Here is a 26,505-nt window from a genome sequence, read left to right on the forward strand (position 1 = left end):
TTGCATTGCCTCTCCTCTGTCCTCCCTCTTTCTGGTGCTTTCACCTCTTTCCATTTACTTTTCGCTAAACCGTCTCCGCACCATCTCTCTGCCCCTCTTTTCACCCAGACACTGCTCACAGTGGAGGGAAGATGGGAAGTGATGTTACAGCACCATAGTACACCATTAGAGAACAGCTCTGCGGTATGGGACCTGCTACCTGTCATTCCCCTTAATAAGAAGGAAATGAAACCCTAGATAAGAGCTGCCACTGTCTCCTTGATAACCTTGAAATGATTTGCCAACTAAGTAATATACACATGATCTTGCTAAATTCACCACCAGCTCAGCTAAATATAGAAATGGTTTGGCTACATGATAACAATAGGTTTGTTATTGTGCAGGGATGTTTAAAATAGATCAATTCAACACTACTCAAGGCAACCTCATGTCCAGTTAGATTCATATATTCAAAGACAAAATTAGTAAAACCTATAATTTAGCATGGACGTATACTGCACCATTTCCAATGTGATCATAAGCAATTTAAGTTTTCAGCTGTTTTGCTAAGTTCTTAGTGTTTTTGGTGTTCTTGGCTAGTTAGCTAGTGGAGGACTTGACCCACTTACTTAGTTTGGCTGGTTGGACAGATTTAGGAAGACTTCTACTGGTTCCGAAGTTAGTTTATTTAAGAATGACGGACCCTATTATGTTCTTCAGTAGTAGCAAAAAGTGTCCTCAATAATGCTCAAAAGAAACACGATGGACCAGAACTCAACAGCTACAGTGATAACAAAGATCTGACTATGAATGATGATATGAATTTTCAGGGTTTTTCAGCCTTTTCACTTTAATAAAAAGGAACAAAACACTCCTAAAACAAAACTGTTTTATCAATATAGAGCACTGTCTCGAGACTGATGAGGAATTAGCTTTAAGATGTGTCTGGAAATTGCAAACTTGATTTCTGTCCAGTAACAGGATAAAATCCTGTGCAAGTCTTAGTGTACTCAATTATTTTCATGTTTTTCATGCTATGTCTGTGCTGGCACTCACGGGACTCATTAACAAACCGGTGGATACGAAAAGAGCTGCCAGAATACATCAGTCAAACATTTACATCTAATTAATAGTATACCATACGAGGCACAGTAGCCCTAAATAAAAATACAAAAAAAGATAATGGATGATAAACACCCCTCATGTGGGAAATAGATATACATGACTAATCTGAGTGCAGATGCTAATAATTATCATCATGGTCCTCTGTGTCATAAAGGCCTGCTGGTTATTTAAAATCACCTGACCTTTGTGCAGACTGCTGTTTTTTCAAAGACTCTCTCATGATGGGAATGTTTTCTTCACCACAGGAAAACAGAACAAAACAGCTCAGACTGACTAATCTTTGCTGCCAATTGACAATTCTCATTTCATAATGCTTTTCATTTATGCTCCCTTAGTGCTCTGCTCTGGCTAACGTAGCTCTTTTAATTTTCATTTGTTGTGAGTGTGTGCATGTGTGTGTTCGTAGGCTGCTTATGTCCTAACCACATTACGACTTATTTGTTATGGGTTCTGTTTTGCATTATCTGTGACTGTCATCTATCAGGACAAACAATAGACAAAGACGTGAGTTATGTTGTATGTTCTTTCAGTGTGGTAATGCTTCCCTAATGCTGTGAGGTGGACACTGCCAGAGTGAGCATACTGCACAGAGACAAGCTTTATAATTGCCTCATATACAGGACTATTGTCCATGTGTGTGGGTGATCCCGAGTTGGACTGAAGATACGGTCTAGATTAGATTTTGTTTGGTCATATGATTAAATTCAGTTGATAAAAATATAGAAAAATGATTTAAGTAGCAATATCAAGGCCTGACAAATACTCCATTCCCTCAAATGGCCACTAGAGGCCAGCTCCAAAAGTGACAGGGGTGCCAAGACAGGAAGCTGTAGACCCAAACTGTCTGCTTGGGCCTTATTTCAGCTAACCTCTGACCCTATTAGAGCACATGTGTATACTGTTTTTACATAATTGTCCTTACAGCTTTATCCTAGATAATTAAAACACTTGGTGCAGGTGAAAAAGTTTTAAACTTTGTAACCCATAGAACTTTCTTTAAACCTAAATGTTTCATATAGTTGCTTATAAGACGTAGATGAGGGAGGATTTCGTTTTGTTTTCTTACAAATATAGGACAGACGTCCAAAGCTTACAGCAATTTGGTGATGTTTTCATTAAGTATTTTTACTCCTTTATGATGAAATGCTACATATCTGTTGTCAAAAGTGGAACGAAAGAAACACAGCTAAGCTGCATAAATATGCCAGAGAGGAGAAATTACTGCACTTTTGTCTTTTACATCAGAAATATGCTCATTCAGTAAACTAGTAAACTCAACAATATCTCCTGTTGCTTGAGCGGCTCTCTGTAGAAACCAAACGAGTCATTCTATGGCAGAAAAAATGAAACTATAATATGCCGGTAATAACAAAATGCAGCCTATAGTATTGGCAAAGCCATTTAACTTGGGTCCTCAAGTCTGAGTGCAAAGAATGGAAAAGGTGTTTCAGAGTCCAAGTACCCTGTTGAATGTATCTGCAGTAAAACCAAAGGAAGGGGAACAGAAATGGAAACTGCTTTACATGGTAATGGAATTTTTACCCCCTAAGAGACATAGGCAGTGATTTTGATCATTCTGGCTATTTTAGATCGAAGTGGTATTTTTTTTTCATGGTGGAAAGATGAGATTGATTGAAAATGATGCTCGTACAAAATAGGTAGGCATGGAGGCAACTGGGTTTAAGGACTTCAGAGGTGGGTGGGGGGGGATCTCTACTTAAGCCACATTGATTTTGACTGTCAAATGGCATAGTGCACAACAAGCTTAAGCCAATATGTCAAGAAAAGATTAGACTGAATGGCCTGACATAGCCGAGCTGAATGAATGCCACTTCTCCACGCTATGCAGGACGCTTTTGAATGGTATCTGTTATGCTGTAATGCCACTAGACTGATAGGGTGGATGAGATAAGTAGGGTTGTTTCATATTAGGGACATGTTTTTAATCTCTCTCTCAAAGATGTCTCCAAGATTTAAAAAAATAAAAAATTTGTTATGTGGGAAAAATAACTCCGTATACACCTCATTCTAGGAAGCCAAACTTTGGTATCAACAAATATATACCTTTTAGACAGTGAATAACAAAATTGCTTGATTTTGGCAGTTTGTGAACACTATCAACTTTGGAAGAATGGCTTAGACGACAGTAATCACGAGGCTTTCACATAATTTGCAGACTAAAACTTGGGATTGCACTCAAAGCAAGCATTAGCCATTGTACATTCAGATGAGTCACACCTGAATACAGCTATCTTGCATTTACAGTGCAGAGCAAATTATTCAGTGACTGAAAAATGAACAATCTGCCCCAAGCAAATTACAGAGGATGAAAGCAAACCCAAGCAAACAAACAACCCCAGATTAAAAGGGAAAAAAAAGAAACAGGATGCAAGTGAGTCCACCAGGGATTCATGTCAGTGTGGTATTTTCAGATGGCCTAAAAACAGAGACAAAAAAAAAATCCAAAGGCAGACCAAGTGGGTAATCAATGGCCACACCTCTTACTGCAATGTGACTACTTCAGAAAGGTTTGTTTACAGTAATTACAGGATATGTGAATTGCAGAAGTTTTTGAAAACACATGTGCCTTTTCCCAGAAGCTCATGAATACTCAAAGATAGAGCTGATGTGTTGATAACTGCACACTGACTTCTCTTTTGACCTGGCAGTTTCATTTCCATTTTGAAACCTGGATCTATGATGGATTTTCCAATAAGTTATACTCCATGAGCAATAATTAATTGTCCTCTTATCCCTTCTGTTTGGAGTCATGAAAGGTCAGAAGCAGGGAGAGCGGGACCAAGACCAAGGATAAACCACATTAGTGACAAAATATATGAAAATAATTTAGTCACAAACAGCATGAAATGGTGAAGCTGGAGTTGAGGTAAGCTACAAAGTGGTTTGCTGGTGCTCAGCGGCTGTGGGCAGGCTAATTCGGTTTAAATAGCAAGGTGTAAAAGATATAACTGGTTGGATATGTAGCAGGGTGTTGGTTGAGCTGCTGTGCTCAGCCTGAGTTCATGGCCATGCCTGAATAAAGTATACTCAAGGTATACTCCACCTTGATTACACACAACCTAGCCAATGGGGCAAGAAGTCAAACAGTGAAGTGAAATGTAATTTTTTTAACTAAAATGTTCTTTTTTATGATGATCATTTTTAAAAAACGCGATAAAGTCTATATTGATACACACGTAAGACAAAATATGATAACTTTCAACTCTAAATTGAAGACTGAGAATGATGAACCTAATCACATTCTTCACTTTCACACACACTTTATTCCCCGTTGTCGCAACTTTACACTCTCGGCTGCAGCTTTTCAGCTGCCAGCCGCGCACATCAACAACAACAGCAACCCAGTCAGGACCGAGTTTAGTCCTTTTATATGCAGGGTAGGTGTGACGAGCCGATGCAGCTCAGGTGTGTCCACCTCCCCCCGCAGTCATGCCGCCGTCCACGCCCCGCTGCAAAGACGCATTAGCGGAGTTGGTGTTTCTATTTGGTGAAGTCGCTATTTTAGGTTCGACTCAAAGGGTCGAATTCAATTGAGCTGTTTTCAAGCACAGCAGCCAGAAAACAGCCCGGCTACTTCCTGCACCGTTTGGGAAATATTACAGATCATTTATGTAAAGATAACTCTAAGAGAAAGGACAAGCTTAAAAAATACTTGCAGTAATGCACGCTTATCTTTCTTGTATCTGCATTTCCACAACACAAAACTAAAATAAAATTTGCTACAATTAATGGTGAAACTGTACATGGAATTTTTGCTGACCATAAGTACTTTGATCTGAAATGATTTAATAGAGAACTTTAGAAAGGAACGGTGAAGGGTATGATGTGATTAAAAGATGACTGGGATATTTCTCTATTAGATGTACATGACGGCTATATATCAAAAGAATGGCAGGCCTACAGTCACCCCCATTTTCATTTTCTGAGCTTCCTTCTTCAGCTCTGTAGAGAACACATTTTGCTAATGTCCTGAGCAAGTGTTAAATCAGATCTGATAATGATTACAGTCTTGTAATGAAATGTTATCTTTGGCATCCCCTGTCGAAGATCCCGTCATCAGTAAATTGTTTTAGCACACAGGGTGGACGTTAGCTTGGAAATCATAATCCAAATGAAATGAGTTCAAACCATTGAGCACGCTGCATAAAATACACAAGATTAAAAAAGAAAACACAGTGAACCTCACGTTTTGCTGACCTTATGAACATGTTACTTAACAGTTAGAGTTAAATGATGATCTAAAAGGCTGAGCATCAGTGAGTTATGATTGAAGCCCAACTGATGTTTAGCTATTTGCTATTTGTCCATTGGTTACTGTTCTTATAATATTAAATCTCCTGGGGTTCCAGCAGACAAAGCAACACAAGAAGAATGACTTTGGTGTTATGAAGAAGGTGGTTGTGGACCCAAAAAAAAGAAAAAAAAAGCTTATGAAACAGGATTATGTATCTTGTTATTCAATGGTGATAGGCAGGTTTCGTCAGTTAACTGCCCATCTGCACTCTGATATCTCTTGCCAATTTTCGCAGGCTTCAGAATTTATTTGAAAAGTATCTGAGCTTTGCAAAAAAGAGGCACCAGTTCATTTTGTCACCATGACAGAAGAGCCTCAATAACCAGGGGCAGCCTGTCCATCTGGAGGAGCAAGAAACTCTCCCAGTGGCCCAACGGTGTGTGGGATCATACCAATGAAACACACAAAAAAGTCACATTCAGTTTGATTCTCCACTGCAGTGACCAGCTGGCTTTGTACAAGTATGTTTATGTGTGTGACTTGTTCTCTGTTTTTATGTTGCAGCTATAAATTCATCATATTTTTCTCAACACACAGTTCTTTCATTACCTTTACTTTGGCACTTGATTTACATATCAGGCTGCTAAATAAATGGCCTTTATCAGATGTAATCAGCCACTCATAATTGGTCAGTAGGCGCCCTCCTCCACCTAATACTAGGTTCAACAGGCAGATAAAATACAATGCAATCAGTGACAAACATTAAAAAACAACTCCTGTCAGAGCAGGAACTCTGACAAAACCAAACTCTTTCTGCCTGTTTTTCCCAGGTAAATAGCAGTCTTCTAACTCAAATGCCAACGGATCAAAAACTATACAACTGTTGGCTTTTGAGAAAGACTTGAGGCAAATCTTCCTACAATTTAGTGGTAAAATGGTGATTGTAGAGTGAAAATTGTGAATTTACCCATCAGTTGCAGAGAAACTTTTCAGATGAAGATTTCAAGGCTCTTCATCCTAACTTTCAACATTCTGCCTGTTTAAATGAATGTTAAAGTGTTTTGTTGGTCAAGTTGGTCATTTCAGTGGTTGAATGGTGTTTCAACAACAAACAGTGCAGGGAGATTAGGTAAAAAGTTTGTATTTCTTTTGCATAGAAAAACAATCCCATCATTATCATGCAATACCGGCTACTTAAAATGTTAAAATGAACTGCACCATTAAATCATGTGTTAATGAGCCTATTAATAGCAGGAGGAGACCTCCTACGGGCAATCTGTCTGGTAATAACTTATAAACTATCAGCGTCTGATAATCTGTTTCAAATGTTACCAGGTCACACGCTGGTATATTGTTTTTGTTTCATTTTAGGCATTATGGGCCAAAATTAAATGTATTCTTTAAATAAATTATGTATAAATAAATTGCTGCTGTGCGGTGGTTGTTTATGCTGATGTAGTGGACTGCAGTAAGGTAATTGTCTTGAATAATAAGCAGTGAGCAATGGCAAGTGACACCAAAAAGCAGCAGCAGTCCAGTTGACTCAACATTTTCCACATCTGCTGACGCCATTATTCATAGCTACTTACACAGAGTGCAGCAGTAGCATCTTTATATTTCGCCAGCGTACAAAGAACCAACAATGCAAGTGTTAAGCCAAACCAAACCACAGTGTTGAGTTGATGCACGTGTCATATAATATTCTATTCAGTATATTGTTGAGAGGCACGACATGTCAGAAGCTAGCCCAGCTGCTTTCTGTCTCTGTCTTTTCCCATGTGTTATAATTTAATTTCCTATAGTTTCCTCTCTATCCGTGCAACCATTAGTTACATTGCCTCTCTCCCATTGATTTTTTTTTTTGAGCTGGTTTCTTCGTGCGGTTCTATAATCAGATGTGTTATTCCACCTACACCCTCCTGTTCAGAATAACTCAGCGGTTACAACTCAACAGCCACAGTAATGATATTGTGCTGATTGAAATATCACAGCAGTTGTAAAAGTTGGAAATATCAGAGTTGGAGGCTAAAGGAACCGCAGAGACACATTAAAATAGCTTGTAGAGAAAAAATGGAAATCACCTTCTCTTTGCGAATATAATGTAAAGTACTTTTTTGTTCAATTCAAGGAAATGCTCATGGATATTATCATGGCAAACTGATATCAGCCTTGTCATTTATTTTGCTTTTGCTGCCCATTCTCCTCTGTACATGGCTGAACCTCAGCTCATTGGTGGGTTTTTTTCTTGTCAATGTCAAATTAAACTGCATATCCAATTTAATAAGGCTGTTGCTCTACCCTGCATGGCACATAAAGCATGCAAGACCTCAATAAATTACTAATTTCTGTGATGAAAACTTGGCCTCTCAATGTAAACTGCTGCGCTATTACGAAGATGAAAGGCGTGGGGGAGAGATCACATGGCTCCTTGCACTTTTTAATTATGACCCAAATTCAATTACACTGCACCCTCGTCCTTTACAGAGCCACAGGAAATTGCTCCAATCGAGTGACAGCACTTGTGATTAAAACATGTTCACTTTGTAACATAAAAATGCTGTTAAGTTCACAGGAAATGGATGATGGCTTAAGACAAAAGAACAAAGTCACCCTCTCCTAATTGAATAATTTGTCTGTCATCAGAATTGCACGTTACCTTGCATGTTAGAACAATTTTCCCCTCACATGCACGTGCAAAGAACACATCTGCTATCTGCTATTCTCCCTGTTATCAGCACATGGGACAGATGTGCAGAAAGTTTGCCCTGGAAACTGCTCATCCAGATTCTGCTTTGTACTCCTTGGTGGAACATAAACAAGGACATGAGAGGCTTGAAGATTTTTATTCTTCAAACATTTTACTTGCATTTTTTTCACTAAGAAAGTAGCCACTTCACTAGTATCTTGTATTCATTTATAGTAGAAACCTTGGAGGTTCCAACGAACTACCGATCAACCCAGAAGGACATGAATACAAAGACATGTGCCGCTCTTAGGGCCACGCAGTTCCAAGACGTTATCTAGAAGGACTCACTCAAAGCAAAGACCTGTATGTGACTAAACCGTGACTAAGAATGGGAATTGTGACAGAGTTTGGCGAAAACGCCGCCACATCATATTTTGCTCATTTCTTCCATTTTAGATGACAACTGACAGACTGCTGTTCGTGAAAAGCTACAACCAGTTAGAGCTGCCTGACTTGGCCATCAGCGCCCAGCCAGCGTAAGCTTTTCACGCTCACACAGGGAGGAAAATGATTGAAGAAAGAGGGAAAGAGTGTCCCTGGGCAGTCACAAAATTTTTAGTGAAAGGTTTGCCACCTTTTCTCTATGTAGAAGAACTAGATTTTCAGTAGTTTAATGCATTAGTAGATATTTGATGTATATACGAACCTGAAATTAAATCAGTTTTTAAATTCCATCTATCCATCCAGCCCTTCATTTAGCTCCAACCTTAAGTTGGTAAAGTATAACATGAACAGCTTGAGCAGTGAGCGGGGCAGCCGCATCACCTTGTGTTAACCCGTTTATGAAGAGCAACCATTTCTTTGAACCGTTTGCCATTTTAGACAGTTGATGAACTGTGGGGCACGATGGCCCAATATGAGATCAATAAGGATTATTTTTAACTATGAATGATGCAACTTTACTCCAAGACATTAGCATGAAGTCCACATTTATGGCTACAAACACAAGATCATGTGTGAGATTCCCCCGAGCTGGAAAAACTTGAGATCGTTTGTAAACTGCACAAACCAAAATAATTTATTTCAATGGCCTTTAATGGCCAGTTAACCAACAGTTTACAAGCAATCTGTCAAGGAATTACAGAAAGAATTAAAAAGCAAACAACAAACAAAACAAACTCAGTTTTAATGGTTGTCTGCATAAAGATGCGTACACAGATGGGATCTGTATGGATGCTATTTTAGGGAGGAACGCATTCCAATATCCATATGGCAAACATACTTGTCTTGTTGATTAGGATTTCAAAATAACTGAATAAATTAGGTGAGAATCAAGTCAGAAATAAATGGAACGGACCTTAGGATACTATTGCACCAGATGGCACCTGAAATATATACAGTTCATTATTTTTCTGATAATAACCTCAGTTAAGTATGTTTACCAGCTTTAAAGCTGTACGTTCTTTTGTATACACAAAACATTAATGAATAAACAATGAAAAGGGGCTACAGTACATGATGATGAATGCACTGGATTTCTATTTCATGTTTTCTTCAATGCTCAGGCTCAAATCAGGCTGCCTATATATTGTAAACTAAAAGGGAATATTTAAGTGGTGTTTACTTGTAAACCTTAGGCCCTGGGTTCTATGAAAGGAATGTTTTTTTATGTTTAAATAGGAAGCACAAGGGAGTGAATGCTGGGCTGTGAGCTTGGAAAGCATAAATCAATGTGAATGCGATATGATTTGCTTTTCGTGTGGAATGCTGGCTAAACCAAAAACAAGTAGTAGACGGGACTTCAAGGAACAGTACTTCCTCTATTTTCTTTCCTTTAATGCAACGTGGCCAGAGTTGACTTCCAGCACGATTCACAACGAGACGAAATGGTTTAAGCAATTGAAGTTTGAAAACTCCTTTAAAAGGCTACATGGAATTAGTTGAACTAAATATGTTTTTCTTTTACTTTACTGTAAAAGTGACAAACAAAAAAATGTTACATTTTTATACAGTTAGTGTGCTTTTACATTTCTTTAAAGATAACGCTTTTGCATAAACAAGCACTCGGTTTTTGTCTAAAAGTAATTTTGGGTATGTTTTATAGGTTAGGATGATCAAACATTGGTAAAGCTATGAGAACGAGGGCGTGCATACATGATATAGATATCATATTTCAATAAACATTTAATCCCGAATGTGTCACGTCGCTATTATTAAACCTTTTTGCACAGATGACTAATGTGCTATTCTAGTCCATGCGACGGTGTCACATTTCTCTTACCTGCAACGTGAAAAGCCTATTTTGTCAAATAAAACATGTCATTCATTAAAATGGAAATTTTTTCCACTCTTAGAAAAGCCATTAAAACACACACACACACCCTTCAACGATAGCTGGCACACATTACAAAGTAATTTACAAAACTTTAAGAGAAAGAAAGCAACTACATTTTCTGAGGAGAGACAAAGTGATGCACCACGTATTGGAGCCTCAGTTGCTGCGTGGTTGAGCATTGTTTGTTGTAAATATGACTGTATTCTGCATGAATAATCACATAAGCTGCACTCATGTAGAACAAATCCATGATCAAATTTCTGCTTGCTCCTGTGAGAAAAACTCTATGTTTTATGCACAAATCCCTATTAATGTTACATCTTTCATTTTCAGTCATGAAAATGACTGAACGGTTCTATCAACATCCTTTTATGCATTTCATGAAAAATACAGTTAATTACAGTGAGTAAAGGCTGAGTCCCAGAGCTCAACTAGTTTGCAGTTATTAATAAATAACTGAATTTAGAGCTCAGAATTTGTGCTACACAGATGAGACTCACCGAGCGTGGGCCTATGAAGTGACAGTGCCTGCTTTGCCTGTGACCATTCAAGCTTGGCGTGACTGGGAGTGCCTATTTAATTCGGACAGCGCAGTGCAATTTTTGTGTTCCAAAATATTCGTGCATCACTGCCTACACAGATTACATCTTAGCACAGGGGTTAGGTGTATGTATTTGGGTTTCTCAATATGACTGCGCTAATCACAAACTCCCTGCTCCAAAATCCCATGAATACATATATTGTATGAAATGTTTTCTAAGATGTTTGGAAAAAATTTCAGCCTTTGCATGTGCATTAAAACGTATGAGCACTGTGTGTAGCAAATCATACTAACGTGTTATTCTTCTGCCTTACACAGCATCTCTTTGGATTGATAAGTCCGAGTCTTTCACTTGATTAAATCTTCGCAGCCAATCTGAAGCAAGCAGGACCAGTATGTTTGTTCCAATTACAGCGCCTAATTTGAAGGATGCACTGCATATTACCAAAGCACCAAAACAGTGCCCAATTACGTCCACCTCGTGTGGGTTGCATGATTAAATTTTGTGCATTGAGGAGCTGCTGCTCGATGACGCATATAACAACTTCACGACTCGTCTGTCTTATTAAAAAATATGAAAAGGGGAAACTGAGGTAACTTACAGAAGAGACAGAAATGTGGCCGTGATGTGGCACAGCAGCCAAAACAGTCAACTTTTAGGTGAACGCTGATTATTGTGTTAGAATGCATGTGTGTGTGTAACTTTGACCTGTACCATTTACGGATGTGGATAATTAGTTGACTAGGCAGTTAATAGCTACTGCGCTCTCTACTGTCTTTGTAGTTGGCAGGTACCAGCATGCTCTCTGTCACTGGAAGTTATAAACAAGCAAGATGGAAAGCAACACAGGCAACATCCCACTGAATCAGCGTGGTTCTGCTGTATTTTGATCTGGAAAACAGACAGTTGTCCATCTATCGTGGCTGGAGCCTACCCGAGCTGACGATAAACAAAATATGTATGTAGAACAAAACTGCACATAACTGAAGCACTGCATAAGCAACATGAGCGACTGGAAAGTGAGGCAAATCAACATGTGAAAAAAGACAAACAAAGAGCAAAACAAAAAGTTCTCGACAAGATGAAAACCAGGATCTCCTGGCTAACAAAGTAATAATTAATACCACTGCCATGACAGAATTTTGTTAGTCTCCAAACGGGGACCATTATTGTGTGGTAGCTGATACTGCTGGAGCTGGCACATTGGGACAATGGTGTCACAGGATGTGTGAGATGCTGGCGGCTTCTGAGAAAACCTCATTCAATTACAGCCACACCACAAAAACTGCCTCAGAATAACCCAAGGAAGACAGCAAAGAGCTGCAGGCACTGACTCTGGTGTCCAAACACACTACTTCATAATCGAATTAAGCATCCATGGGATGTGCAGGAACATGGCTGATCCAGGGAGGGACCTACACATTATTAGGTCGCTGATTTATATGACACAGACACTGGTGTGGTGTAGAGGCACTGCTGTTTGAGAATACTGTCTAATAGCTCAAACTAAAGCTCTGTCCTAGCTGCTCCCTGGAGTGTGCAATAAAGGTCAGCAGAGTGGTCATAGAGTGATATGTCCAATCTTGCCTCATGGAAACATGGATATAGAATCACACAGTATGTGAAGGCCCTAAATATTTTAAAAATAGATTGATTTTTCTTTTCAATGTTAAAAAAAAAACCCTTTAAAAGTTAAAAAATAATAATATTAGAGCTGCTTTTTGGTAAAGAAGAAATATCATCAATTTTCAAAGAAAAAAAAGCAATAAAGGAAGACGAGTTAATCTAATGAGCTCGGAAAGAAAAGCATCTGGTTACAGTCGGGCTGCATTTGGCATCGGTGTCTGTTCTTTAAGTTTCCTTAAAGATGTTTCACCTCTCATCTGAGAAGCTTCTTCAGACCAATTGGTGGAGAGTTCCAGATTTTAATCCCTATTGCAGTGTTCACAAGAGGGTCGTGGACACCTATTGATCCTCTACCTAATCAAACAAACCAAGGTGTGAAAACAGGTTGTGGGTTCACCCGTAACCTGTGATATACTGAGGTCAAATGGCCCAGGGTGTGAGTGGGCATTAAGACATCTGGGAAGGGATCTCAAAACTGGATTATAGATGGCAGACAGTTGGTGTCATAAGCCACCGCCTCTGTTCAAAGATGGTCATTCACAGTGGACATAGATGGCTTCTTTCACTCCTCTTTCAAACTATCTGTCTTCTTTATCCAAAATATGAACACTGGCGTCCTCGAAAGAGTGACCTTGTTCATTTAGATGCAGATAGACACCCGAGTCTTGTCCCGTAGAGGTGGCTTTTCTATGTTAATAATAATAATAATAATAATAATTATAGTTCTACAACTGTTTACAACTTGTATAGTTTCATACTTCATATTTCTGTATAGTGTTTCATATTTATATCCTGTTCATAGCCTGTACATACTTATTACGTTATAGCATATTCATAACATACCTTCATACAGTGTACACTGTAACATACCCATAACAGACCCATATATTTGTACCCTCATACCTATAATAGACCCATTTGTGTAATATATCTATATATCTATACTATTGCTAATATATATTTTGTAATATATCTATAATATTGCTAAAGCACTTTCTGAATGGATGCAAACTGCATTTCGTTGCCTTGTACTTTTGACATGTGCAATGAAAATAAAGTTGAATTCTATTCTATTCTATGTTGTTCCATGCTTTTACGAAGTGGCTGTTTGGTCTCTCCGATGTATAGGTCTGAGCACTCCTCGCTGCACTGTACAGCATATACTACCTTGTTAAGTATGTGTTTGGGAGTTTTTTTCTTTTGGATGAGCAAGTTTGTGTCTGAGTGCGTTGCTGATTCTGAAAAACACTGGGATGTTGTGCTTGGAGAAGACTCTCCTGAGTTTCTCTGATAAACCTGCTACATAAGGGATAACAATATTGTTCTGTTTGCCCTTCTGATCCTTCCTAGTTGGTGTCTGACCTTCTTTTCTGTGCATCTTTGCTGATTTGTTGAAAGCCCAGTTAGGATAACCACGTGTTTTAAGAGCTTTTTTTTTACATGTGTGTGTTTCCTCTTTTTCCTTTCTTAGACTCTCCACCAACTCCTCTTAGAACTGAAGAAGCTGCTCAGATGATAGGGGAAATGTTTTCAAGAAACTTAAAGAAGTCCAGACACTTTTCTCTCCGAGCTCCTTAGATTACGATGACCTAGATGACTGAGAACCTTCACAGACATGAAGACGGGTGAACTAAACTGTCTGTATCCTAAATGACACTTAAAGCGCTGCTCACTGTACCAATCATCCTAATGTTCCTAACTTTGAATAACCAATAAAGGGACTTTGAACTACTACATAAAAATGCTCATCACATTTTTTCTTATTAAAGAATATAAACTAAAATTACAGATTGACATTTGTTTAGTCCTATTACAGTTATTGCCTTAAAATTGGGCCAAGTTGCTGTTTTCCTCCCTAATCTAACTTTGGGTTGTGGTAAGAAATGTGTGATCAGCTGGCATTAAGCAACGTCACCAGTAACAATGTCAACATTTTGGTGGCCATAATAGCAAAACTCTATATCCCAAGGTTTTTAAAGAATGATGTAAGTGTTATTATTGTAGCTTCATATTTTGTGTGGGTGTAGAAAGAGCTAAAAGTAAACATATTTGAAATTAACTTTATCATATGTTTTTTTACAGATAACCAAACAAAATAATTAGATATACACACACAGTGTACAAATAAATATTCTGTGTATCTTTATCTCTCAAATTAAAATTGTTGGTGCATATCACTGCACACAAAGAACGTGCTGAGGGGGTTTCTAAAACATACATTCATTTAAAAACAGACTTATCTCTTGTTGGCAATGTGTTTTTTGTGTTATGTATTTACATTCATGAACTAAACCTCTGTGCACATCTATGTAGATTTGTTCAAACTAAACTGGCAGCTTCTTCTCACTTCAGAATCTGCCTATTACATTGCATCATGATTGCTTTATGATGCCTATTGCATCATAAAGTTCTCCGTGGTTAAAAAATTTTAGAGTAGAATTTTTATATTTTGGTAGGAGTTGTGTGCTAAGGAAGGCTTCACCAATGGTACACACTGGGGCTGATTACTGTCTACGCAAGGCAGTCAGCTTACATGAAAGGATCTGGTAAATGTTTACTTAACATTTCAAAGTCAGATTCCTAATTATCGGGCAGAATGTAGCAGCTGCTTTTTAAGGCGTAATATGAGAAGCACCCGACAGAAATGTTTCAACACCTCTATTTTGGGCAGGCAGAGTAACGGCACTAAAGGTAGCTGAGACCTACTCTGCATTTTTAAAGAATTAATTTTGCAAGTTAAGTTAACTGATTTAAATTAGGTGTTGAGCCATTATTGAATAAGCTAAAATGAATGGATGGATGGATGAAGGTAATGAAACTAGGGCAAACATTATTTGATTCCCAAACCAATGTAATATGTAAGAATTCTATGACATAAACATGAAAACTGTTAATCATTACTCTGCAATATGGTAAAATTCATTAATCAGAGAAAAGGAAGTCCAGTTGCATATTTGCAGAGAATGATTTGGCTCATTTCTGTTAACATATGCTGGATGATTTTTTCATGACTAACATAGACACTGTAAATAAAACCATGAATGCCAAACTCTGCCGTGTTCCTTCAAATCATTTAGCGTGTTTGCACTACATATCACTCAAAACGAATGAAACTGCTGTCATTCAAATGCAATGAAACTGGGCCAGGGTGACTGACATGTAGCACAGTGGAAAAGAAAACCTTGTTGTGAATAGGCAGTCGGAATCCTTTCCCATGAAAACTTTATGTAACTAGGAGGGAAGATGAACACGGTTTTGCCATATCCTTTGTCATTACAAACAACTGCTTGACAGTTTGTCTCCCTAATTTGCCTGGTGTGTTTGTAAGATTGCAGAGAGGTTTAACCCCTGCATCTCAGGAAGGCCACAGTATAGACCTTGTTATTTTTTCTCATCATCAAAGTGTGAGAAGCGTGTGTACACACTCATATGCAGGTCTATGATTCGTGATAAGAAATGTCAACCTTTGCAGTCCTTAAAAGCTTGAAAGAAATTACTTAAAGGGTGTAAAAGAAAAAGACAGTGACGATTTATCTGTGAAATAACTTCCCCCCCCCACACAGTTTAGACAGACTTGTTTAGATTTTACCATTTAAAGAGGGTATGTTGGCTACAGTTAAGAATTTTAAAGAAAACACATTTCTTTACTAGCAATTTAGAACCGTCTCTGCCATCTTCTGTGAGCATCTTTGAACCACAATTAATTGTTGTGGCCCAGATAGGAAATAAAAACTTGCCAGTTCTTAACCCTTTAAGACCTACCATAGAACCAAGTCTGCCAGAGCTTACTTTATATTTTTACATGCTGTAGTGCCATTTTTGGGAGCATTTCAAGTTGCTATACATCAATACAACTGTTATAGCCCATATTATAATAATATGTATGCATTAAGTCCATAGTAACTACATTAATTGCAAAAAAGTGCAATAAACTACCAAAAAATTGAAAATTGTTTTTGGTTTTTTTTACATATATTTCTACTTGGAGAAATTTAGGAGGCTTATCCCCCAAACTTTAAATACAAAAAAGTTGCAAAAATAGTTTACAACAACAGGAAATTTATTTTGAGTGTCTTCATAGTTTTATTTTTGAGATACAGCAATTTTTATATACTGCAGGAAAAACGAAAAACAATCCTATGATGCAAATTTGCAAAGAAAACAGCAGGTGCATCAAAATAAACTATTTCCAGCAGTGCAATTCAAGTTCTAAGCATCCCAACAACTATTCAGAAAAGCATAAAGTCAAACATGACTTATAAAAACACCAGTATAGGCTCTTAAGGCCTACAAGTAAAAAACTACATTTTCCGCGAAAATGACGTCACTTCCGGTTTAGGGCAGGAAATGGCGGACATGCGATCGTTCGCACTGACGTCTGTTTCAATGTGGGAAGTGTTACGAACAGCTGATCAGATCGACAAAGCGTGTTTCTGGAATATTATGTTTTTGTTCCTGCAAGGGCTTTTTATGCAATTTTTGCAAAGCTCTATGTGGAAGGAAACCGTGACTTAGGACAAGCTGAGGGCATAAGATGTAAGTACAACTCCTCCGGTTTCATATGCAAAAAAAATTATTGCGCTAGCTTACGCGGTTGCAGTGCTACCGGAATTTAAAAATAGTTAAGCAAAAAATAGCGTGCCCGCTCCGACCGGCTTCAAAGGGTTAAAACTGAAACCCTATGGTAGCATTAAAACATATGTGTAATGTGCCTATAAATGTTTTTGATTTATATGTCTAAAAACAACGTAGGTTCATGACCCGGCCTCGATAATGTGGTTTCTATATACAAATGCACAGAAAAAGAAGCAGCGCTTTTTATTTGCAGTAAATGTTTTAGTTATTCAGCATATAGATGTTACAAATCCTGGCACCCTAGGTAGTTCCAAGGCTATCCCACTATTATACACCTCTCTGCATTGAATCATTACTTATTAATAATCTCTGGCTCTGCTCCACAGTATGTCCTTTGTCCTGTCTGACTCCCCTCATCCCCAACCGGTCGCGGCAGATTGCTACCTCTCACTGACCCTGGTTTTGCTGGCGGTTTCTTCCTGTTAAAAGGGAGTTTTTCCTCCCCACTTTTGCCAAAGTGCTTGCTCGTAGGGGGTCATATGATTGTTGAATTTTTCTCTGTATGTATTATTGTAGGGTCTACCTTACAATATATAGCGCCTTGACCATGACCGTTGTTGTGATTTGGCGCCGTACAAATAAAATTGAAATGAATTGAAATAAATTAAATTTCATCAAGATTGGACCAGTTGTCTAGGAGGAGTTTGGGAATAAATATAAGCTATGATCATTATAGCATGATGGCTCAAAAATGAAAACATTTGAAACTTGTTTACTAAAATTTTGTGATATTAAAGAGCAGACAAGAGCTGCTTGCACAGCTTTCCTCCATAGTGTAAAACAGATCCTGCAGAGTTTTCATTGCCTCCTTCATGGTGCTGAAATTCAGTTGCATTTCATCAAACTTTTTTTTTCATCCCTTTTATCCCCGTTTCTACTCTGTACAACAGAAGGTAGGCTGACTGACATTGGGTAACAAAGTTGTGTTGTACAATTTTATACATAAATGGCAGTAATTTCACGCGTTAAAACCAATGGGAGTGCGAGTGCTTTTAGGTCAAAAAACTGTCTGAAGCCAGCGGCAGGTTAGGTTTTTGAAAAATACTGAGTTGCCTTTATTAAGGCAAAATGAAACAAAAAAATGTTCACTTTAAGGGACAAAAGGCCAAAGTGGCCAAAGTTCACGGACTGTTGTGATATCAATGGATATGTCTTTCATATACAGTATATTGATTGTTTTTGTTAAGAAAGACTTATTGATAAACTGAAGAAGACTTTAAACTAGCAACACTGACCATAAAACTACAGTGGTCCCTCGCCATAACGCGGTTCACCTTTCGCAGCCTCGATGTTTCGCTAATTTTTGTGTGTGCCATTTTCCATGCTTTTTTTTTTTTTATATAGCGCATTGTGTTCTGCAACCTGATTGGCTGTAGACCATTGTCAATCAATCTTGCGCCGTGTCTTCTGTACAGTACAGAATGGGTTGAGCGTTTCTAATTTACAGAAATCTTCGATCGCTAGCGTGTAACTCTGAAGTGCTGTACTGTATGTTTGCAAGTTTTCTCCCCAACAAACAAAAATGTCGACAAAGTGGTTTTTTTTACCATCAAAGGCACCTGCGGGTGAAAACACTGAAGTATGACCATGTGTTAATGTTCACTCACATACATATAGTGAAAGGACTGACACACTCTGTAGCATGAGTTTCCCGGCCGGGCTCAAGAGGGCTGGATTCAGTCAGTCAGTGGGCGCCAGAAAACACGAGGCTCTCTTCAGATACTGCTCCCCATACTCAGCTGTTTTACATTCAGCTCCAGTACTACGGGAACATTCAAGCATAGTTTAGCAGTAAGAATGTGAAACCCATAAAACATGCTCAGTCTGAGAGAAGATATATGATCGCGTTCCCTCGCTGCTGCTGCCAGCAGTAGATTACATGTCGAAAGTGGCACAGCGAGCAGATATTTCAGCCAATAAGCATTGGCGGAGAGAGAGGAGGACTCGTCTCGAGAGTGATATTGCTCGGCCGCGCAGCGAGAAGGGCTCAGGCTGACCCTTGATCCTATTGTTCTTAAGAGTGATGGCTAACCATAAACCTGCCTGGCATCAGTGAGGTGAAATGTAGCAACAGGAGACGCAAAACAGATTACAGGCTTCAGGTATAAAATACTCTGAATGGAATCTTCTCAGAGCACACACAGGACTGCCAGGTAGTTTCCAACCTGTACAGTTGCATGGATTTTATCAGCCAATTGTAAGAAAAATCTGAAAGTCACACAAATCACTGCAGACAACGTTTGATTTAATGGAAAACCATTGCTCCCCAAGGCCTTGAATAAAAGTTAAAACTGGACTAACACAAACAATTTAGTCACTATTGAAACAAATGATTTTCCTCAGTGACAGACGAGCATAACCTACAGTTTAAAGGCCTTGAACTATCAGACCAATCATGACTGTCAGGGGACACAAAGAAATCCTTTTAAAAATCAACCTCCGAATCAAACTTACACAAGAGGTACACACATTAAAAGTTTTAATCATTATAATAAAATGATTACTTTATCCATATTTGAAGCACAAAATGTATAATGTGATCTACAGTAGTGTATACTTTTAGATAATACATTTAAATACATATTTTACATATGTCATAACACATTCAAAAACGCAGTGAACATGTTCTCCAGCCTCTATGTACCAAGATATCAAGCTATTAAGTGAATATATTATTATGTATTGTGTAGTGCATTTGGACTCAAAGAATTACACTGACTGTGAATTACGTGCTGGTTATAATAATACACTTTAGTACTTGCAGGTATTAAGTGGATTCAAAGAATTATTTTTACCTTACAGACACACAAAGCCTGTTTCTTTAAACATCCGGATCTTATGAGGTACTTAAAAATGATAAAACACAGCACAGGAGCAGTGCTCACAACACTTCAGTTGGCTGAGCTTTGGGAGCAGTGACAAGGCTGCTGTTGATTATTGTCTTCACCTGTGCAAATCCTTTGGCTTGTCACTTATCATCAAAGGTAGAGGGCTCCTCGCACAAGTGATCTTTGAGGAGCTGTGCTGACTCATGCGTTGGATGTGTAGTGACAAGGCTGCAGTTATAGTTTTTCTTCTGCACGGGAGGCTCTCGTGGATATCTAAAACCTGTCAGTTCACATCGAGGAAGGAAGGACCCATGACCAAATGATCTACATGAACGACTGCTGAACCTTGTTTCTGTTGTCATAACACTGAAAATGTTGAGTCTTTCCAGCCATGCATTTTCTACTGGGAAACATAATCTCTACAACATTCCCCGGGTCTTCCCCAGCAGTCTCCCCCCAGTTGGATATGCCTGAAATACCTCACCTAGGAGGTGACCTAATCAGATGCCAAAACCATCTCGACTGGCTCCTAGATCAAGCAGTATTGGCATTTTTCCTTCATGCACAGGTCTTGATTCACCCTAACAGACCAATCTTTCAGTGAGTTTCCTGCTATATTCACTAGGGGTGCAACGATACACAAAATTCACGGTTCGGTTCGGTTCGATACTTTGGTGTCACGGTTCGATATTTTTTCGATACAAAAAAAATGTTCATGCCTTTTTAATTTGTCATTTATTAAAATTATAAATATATATTTTAACTCAAAAGTACAGTTTTTAAATTTAACCCTAACCCTTGTGCGTGTTTTTTATTTTGACAGCAAATGCGCACCTGCGGACCACTTATGTGCAGCCCTGGTTATTTAGCTCGTCATATTGCAGCCACAGAAATTATTTTGTCCATGAAACCATAAAGCTGCACTTTCTTTTTGCCTTATAGTCTGATTTGTCATAACTTCTCCTGCTGCTTTTACACACGCACTCACATAAGCTCAGCGATTCTCTGCGCGATCAACCTCTCACATGTTTAAGCTGCAGGAGATTTCACTTGTCATGTTTGCATAGTAAGCTAACGATTAATAAGACGATGTCAGAGGAATTGGTGCACAAATTATCATCACTCACAGATCAGTGCTGTCGCTCTCTATACACAGTTCGCACGATTGCAAAGTGAAAGCAAAAAAACAAGCGCAAATTCAAACGCGACTTCAATATGTCACATATTGACAGTGGCTCACCGATGCCAATGACATAATTACCCAGCTACATTTCTGAAAGAATGCAAAAGCATTGACATATATTTTTCCTACAATAGCCCGACGGGCAGGGAAGAGATAGATTTTGGTAGCCCGACTGAAAAAATCGCTAGCTCCGGGACGTCGGGCTAGCGATATTGCAAGCCCTGTATCTGATTGAGGAATCACTCATCTTTGGAAAAGAGAGTTTATTACAGAGAAATGGCTCTTTCCAAAATAAAAGCTATACTATCCGCTTCTTCTGGGCTATATTCTCAGCAGCATAAGGAGAATCATGTGCTAACAGCTGTCTAAATGACTCGGCTAAAGTTAGTAGCATGCTTGTTGTTTTTGTCTTTGCACTAGGATGATGTCGGCGTAAATGTGCAGTCATATTCGTTGTGTTCCCACTAGTGCTTTCAGGTTAATCTCGTTGAAATGACCTTAACACCACAACACGGCAAATCTCCGTTAACGAGCTACCGCCGATCGCTCCGTGCATGGGGCTAGACGGCCAACACGTTAACGAGCTAACTGCGCTAACACACTAGTTCACACCAATGTAATTGAGCATTGCATGGCACATCCAACATACTGTTTTACTTTAGTCCATGACTCGCTTACCTTCAGGGTCATACGTCACATGAAAACCAAAATAATTCCAAACGCCAGATCTGAATGAGAGTGGGGGAGGTCCATGTTGCTGAGAGCTTAACTTCTGTCTCGCTAGCTTGCCCTGTGCTCTTCCTCCTGACTATGCTGTCTGTGTGGAGCGCTCAGTGGATCTGCGCTCGACAGTGCAGCCTAGGCGGAGTAGTCGAACACAGATTCACTGAGCGCTCAACACAGACAGCATCGTCAGAAGGAAAATTGATAAAATAAATTACAAATGTTGTATTGTTCGATACATATGCGTACCGAACCGAAAGCACTGTATCGAACGGTTCAATATCGATACGAATATCGTTGCACCCCTAATATTCACCCCCCTTGGTTTTCTTTTTCCCATAAATCCAAAGCTAAGAGCCCCTCAACAAGTGCCAGCTTTCATTGTGCATTCAGATTTAAAAGCATTCTTATGCCAACCCAAGAATACGGCTTTCTTTCTTTTCTTTTCTTTTTTAAAATAATCACCCAACACAAACACAAATCATCCATATAATGAATACATCTTCTGTCACTGGGTGTTAGAGATTTTTGACATCAACAGTGTGCACAGAAATATAAAAATACCCTCCCATACACATTAGACACTTTTCAAACAGCAGGGAAAAAAGCAAACTATTTTAAATGCAGTTGCAGTGCTCTGTGCTTCTTAAACTACAACAGTTCAAACATCTTCGTACAGGTAAAAAGATAAAGATCAAAGCGATCATCCCATGCCCATGAGGTAAAGTTAACACTGATAAAACATTTCTCAAACTAAAACCAAGACTTTACAAACACAGACACCCATTAGAGACTTACACCTATATGCTGTCTAACACTTCATTTAATTCAAGTCTTAATTAAAATACACTAAGAGGGAGTAAAGCTTTGAAAGCATTTTCTTAAGGAGGGAGCTTTAAGGATTTATTACAATAATACCTCGATTTATTTTGGTGTAAACTCACATCTTGATGAAAGCTGTTGATTTGACTGAAGAGATTTGCCAGACCCTAAACGTGTTGGTTTAATTTTAACATGTCATAAATGCCATGAGCTTATCATTTTATCAATTTAGTTAATTATATTTTGTTGTATGTCTGGATTCAACACCTGTCTCTAGCAGTATGTTAAAGAAAAACTGATTATTATTAAGTTTTCTTCAATATGTTTTATGTTAACGTGTTATGTGAATAATTCTAAAAATGTCTGGTCCTTGGTTTTAAAAGGAAATGCAAGCAGTTTAACTGCATCAAAAGCTGAAGTTATGACTTTGCCATATTCCTAAGAATCATTAAATATGATTTTATAGTCGACATTAATCTGCAAATTGCTTTGCTGTGCAATCGTTAAAACCTTTCTTGAAAAAACTGCACTTTTTGTGTTACTACATTTGAAATATTAGCTTTTAAAAATGTTTAATTAATTGCAATTTGTATGTTCTTCCAAACATCCCATTAAAAACAGTATGATAATGTCACTTGAAATGACCTGAAAAATATGGCAATAATTTGTCACTTTAATCCATATATTTATGAACCCATCATACTAATGTGTTTCAGCATAAGTCCCCATTCAGACGGCTAATGAAGCCCGTTTGTTGTTTTTGGCAGAACACCAGGCCGCAAGGTCATCCGGGGGGCATATACCCACCATAAATTCTTCATCTCATTAATGTGGACGATCCCACTTCCTATTTAGCATTACGTAGGCTAAAGCAGGATTTAACTTTGTGCTGGCAACAAAAGAAGTGATACACAGAGAGAAAAAACAATTTGTCAGTTTCAATCATGCCCCAACAGGTCCCAGGTATAATTTTATCAGTGATGGCAGGAAACACTCTGAATGCGACAATCTCTAATTCCAATGCCTGGCATTCAATCAAATGGGCTTGCTATTGTGAGAAATGGTGCATATAAAAACTTGGTTTCATGTCACTAATTTTCATTCCAGGTCCTGGACAAGATTTGATTTCACTAATGAATACAGAGCTTTCGTTTTTTGTTACATTTAAAAAGAAACAAACAAAAAACTATTATATAAAGTGTCAGATGTTAAATTATATTTGAAAGTGGTTGCATGAGATTTTGAGAATAATCTCTTATGAATGAAGAGTGCCTTCACCCAGCACCGAGCTCGAGCAAGCATTGCGCTCATCTTGTTCTACTACAATAAAGCTGAGTTGTTGTTTTCTCCAAGGACAACCAACAAGTTTTTGGTTTTACACATAGCATAAATTTAAGGTCAAACCTACTTGATACTCAAGGATTCTTTAAGTGAGTTTAAGTGTCTCTCCTACCTTCTACATACTCTCCTGCATCATTATTGAAACACTGACATGCGACTTCTTCACGGCTGACTGATCTGCCTGGATTCACTACTGACCCTCAGTCTCACTCCTTACATCTTTCTCCTTCTCTTTCCAACTTTCTCACATTTTTTAAATGTACTTCTGCCTATTAGACACCTGCACAGCAGCAGCAGCAGCAGCAGCAGCAGCAGCGATGTAATCCAGCACAAGTTACATCAGGATGGGACTCAGTCACTCAACATGTCCAGCTGCCATTTGTCTCCTGTATAGTGAGGGACATGTGAGCCATCATCTCACATTAATTTGCAGAAACTTTACAGAGATGAAGGTCTGAGTGCTTAGTCAGCACTTGAGAACAACGCTGCATTCTCATAAACTCCAACAGTTATCTCAGAAATTAAAAAACCATTTAGGCAGATTTTTTTTTCCTGATTAGCCACTAAGATCATGGATAATAACATTAGGCTTAAAATGGGCTATTAAATGTGGGTATTGATGAAAAAGAGAGTCAAACTGAGAAGAAAATGAACCAATTGTGATGGTGTTATTTGGTGTTTAAAGCATCTCTAATGCCTTCAATTATCCAGTCAATCTAGGCAGGAAGGTGAAATTTCAGCCAAGCTACATAATGCTGTCCTGATAACCAGCTATAAGGATGTTACATAAGACAACATTCTGAGTCTGCTTGGTGCATTATTGATTAGAAAAGTTTGCTTTCTAAATTCAAGCCCAACAGCTATGTAGCTAAGTATAAATGGAAAAACAACTAGCTCTGGAAACGTGCTTAACAATACAGTACTTTCATATAAATTAAACACTGGTAGAAATCAAAGCAGATTCTGTTTTCAGTTAACAGAATAGTACATAATTGCTCAAGAATGAATTAAGTGCATAACGCAACTATGACCTTGACTAAGGCTTTGGTAAAGGCTTTAAATGCTGCATTTTTATGATTCATGATGAAATTCAGCTGCAAAGAGGTGTTATGTTTAGTATCATCATTGGGACAACAAAGAAAAATGAGTTTACTTTTCAGCTGGACATCCAACAATAATTTAAGCTTTATAAACTAAAACTGTTCTTCTAGCAGTATTACATTTCTATACTTTAATATTTATATATAGACAATGCACAATTGATGGAATGAAGATAAATTAACACATTTAGACAGTAATGCAATATGGAACTATTAAAAATTTGATTCAAAATAGTGGAGCAAGACTGCTAAAAGTGATTATCTCTACTTCCACTCTCCAGAAATAGAGAAAGCATTCCCATATTGTGTTCTCTTAACCAATCAGCTCCAAGACTGGGTCTCTACTTTTAAAATTAGGCATTGAACTTTAATTTTTGATAAAGGTGTAGTTAAGACTGGATCAGGTGACCTTGAACTATACATCAATGATGCTATCATAAGTAGTCTGACCATAGGATCCAGCTGCTGGAGGACATGATGCACTGGATCTTGAATGTCTAGTCCACTCTCTCTTTTCACTCCTATTGCATGCATATGGTACTACTACACTAACTATCACTAACTTACATGACTCCCATATTTTGTGTTTTGTCCTCGTGTCTCTATGCTCTCCTCTTTTCCCCTCATCTCCAGCTGGTCAATGGAGATACATGAGGCCTCACTGGGCCTGGTTCTGTGGGAGATCTCTTTCTGATAAAAGGGAGTTTTTCCTTTCCACTTTTGCCAAATGCAGCTTCAAAGGGGATTGTTTGATTGGCGGGGGTTCTCTCTCTAAGGGCTCTGATGTGTCTGTTGCTGTGAACTGGAAGTGTATAAATCAAATTTAATTGTACTGAAATGAAAATTAAACTGGAAAATGGCAATGAAATAAAAATGGTCAGCATGGGAAGTGAATTTCTTGGTGCAATCTCCATATAATATAGATAATTCATACGCAAACGAGTAAGATTAAACATAACCAAAAACCCCTATAAGAATTACTGGGTGTTTGATCCATTTACACACTTGAAAGACTTTTCAAGATCTATAATGGAACTAATATGTACATGTATGGCATTTAATTTAATTTTACTCCTTCAACAAAGCTCTCAAACTGTACTGGTATTAATTTTGTACAGTTTTGTGGTATGCAAATGTTTATTTTGAAACAAATAACTGGTTATTGGTAATTGGGATGGATGTGGCTCACGTGATGGAGCGGACTGTGCAACAAATGGAAGGTTGGTGGATTGATCACCAACCCTTCCAGCTGGGATACTGAAGTATACTTTGTATAGACAAAAACGCCATATGAATGTGTGTGTGACTGGGTGAATGAATAGAAA

The 26,505-nt window shown here is 38.3% G+C and overlaps 1 protein-coding gene across 2 annotated transcripts in view; it reads right to left on the reverse strand.

Moving 5' to 3' along the window:
* Window positions 1–26,505, reverse strand: part of alk (ALK receptor tyrosine kinase) — a 446,259-nt gene that overhangs the window by 99,893 nt on the left and 319,861 nt on the right. The gene's annotated exons all lie outside the window — the stretch shown is intronic.

The sequence above is a fragment of the Diplotaxodon limnothrissa genome, linkage group LG19 (assembly GCF_057381915.1).
Source record: "Diplotaxodon limnothrissa isolate DT_005_m linkage group LG19, D_limnothrissa_male_GT1.1, whole genome shotgun sequence".
In the NCBI taxonomy this organism is placed as follows: Eukaryota; Metazoa; Chordata; class Actinopteri; order Cichliformes; family Cichlidae; genus Diplotaxodon; species Diplotaxodon limnothrissa.